This window comes from Anneissia japonica, unplaced genomic scaffold, assembly GCF_011630105.1.
Source record: "Anneissia japonica isolate Jap-2015-1 unplaced genomic scaffold, ASM1163010v1 scaffold287717_len1600092_cov198, whole genome shotgun sequence".
NCBI lineage: Eukaryota > Metazoa > Echinodermata > Crinoidea > Comatulida > Comatulidae > Anneissia > Anneissia japonica.
The window spans coordinates 1470106-1471812 of NW_022755469.1; the positions used below are offsets into that span (position 1 = coordinate 1470106).

Sequence of the window (1707 nt, forward strand, 5' to 3'; positions counted from 1 at the left end):
GGTCTTAAATGTAGAAAAGGATCTGTTTTATAGGCTAGTGTACATTTATGACTGTAAGCATTGTTTCTTGGGAATAAATGTAAAATTACCAATGCTGCGGCTTGTGGACAGCATTTAAAAAAAAAAATGAATAATGAAAAATTTAAAAATGCCTCATGTGTTTTCAACATTTTTCGGATGCAAATCTACAACTTTCATTCTCGTGGCCTAAACAATTTATGTCATAAAAGTAAAATATCTTTTAATGGAATTATGTAACAATAATTTTAGGTTTAAACCAATGTAAACAGGGCTTATATAATGGGCCTAGTCTAGTAGTAAAGTAGTACTTAGTAGGCCTAGGCCTGGTGGTATTGTGAACCAACCTCCTGTGGCCTACCTCTGTAAACTAGCAGCTAGAATCGGCCTGGGCCCTAGATAGGGGCCTAGCCTAGGCCTAGAAGGAAAGAGTAGGCTTAGGCTAACTTAGGGCCTAGGCCTAGCCAAATTCCTAACTGGCTAATTCTGATTGTATTCAAACAATATCTATTACCTAATGTCATAATACTTACACATAAACTCTTATTTAAGCTTGGTTTAAACGTACACTACTGGTAGAAAACTGCGTAATATCGAAGCATTTTGAAATACCTTGTTGGGCACCGTCTGGATGGTTCGGGAATTCCCTCTTACTCAAACTCAATGGAGCAGCAATGTGTCAGACTTGCGTTGAAGTCCGTCGATTAAACAGGCTAGCGTTTCGTTTGATCCCATGGTTTGATGGATTTGCAAAAATAGTGAAAACTAGTCTGGGGGTACGAGAAAAAAATCCCTTTATTTATTACACTGTTACGTCTATTGTGAGATCTTCAAAGATCAAATTTCCTACTTTGCTAATTCGTTAGGACTATGTGCGACGCAATGTAACCCTAAGATGACGCAAATGTATTATTATTGTGAGTTGGCTGTCTTATCACATTGGTGGTTTTTTCCGCAAATCTGGCTTTGGATATGACGCAATGCTATAGGCTAAAAATAAACAGATTTCACAAAGTAAAATCGTCGGCAGAAGAAATTCAAAGTTCAAAGTTTTCATGGTTCAAAGAGACATAGTATTCACAGAACCAATCCTATTTGAAATACAGTAACTGTATTGTCCCTGAAAATGACAAAAATAATTTTTAAATTTACTTGCTCATTATTTTTGTACAATCATTGACTTAAAATAATATATGTGTACCCTGATTTTTATACTAGATAAGTTTCTATAAAAAAGAAGTAAAATTTTGCAGGGGTGGCACCAGACGTTTCCCGACCGGGGGTGGGTGATGTCCCCGACAAGAGAAAAGTGGGCGTGGTCCGGCGTTACTCAAAATATTCCGAAAATGTTTCGTGGGATGAAGCCCCCGAAAAATTCGATAATTTGAGGGTTTCTGAGCTTTATTTAATCGATTATAGATAGTCTAAATGTAGAAAATATATGCTTTTTTCTCCCCGACGAATCCTGCTCCCCCCACCCCCAAAAACTCAGATTTGTGGAGTGCAATTCAGATAACATCTCAGATATTAAAAGTGCCTTATTTTTGAAAATCAAGACAGAAAACCCCTGACAAAGTTGTTTATAATAGGATGCCGACATCCTCAAGTGAGCTGTAATCATGTAAAAATGACTGACAATCAGGGGTATCGCCAGGATTTGTCCGACGGGTGGGGGGGGGGGGGGGGGGG

The 1707-nt window shown here is 38.1% G+C and overlaps 1 protein-coding gene across 1 annotated transcript in view; it reads right to left on the reverse strand.

Moving 5' to 3' along the window:
- LOC117123462 overlaps positions 1 to 821 on the reverse strand; it is a gene marked incomplete at its 3' end in the record, with an annotated part of 29393 nt that extends 28572 nt beyond the window's left edge. The window contains exon 1 of the mRNA XM_033269379.1: positions 552 to 821. The remainder of the gene's footprint in view (positions 1 to 551) is intronic.
- Between the last annotated feature and the right edge of the window lie 886 nt (positions 822 to 1707).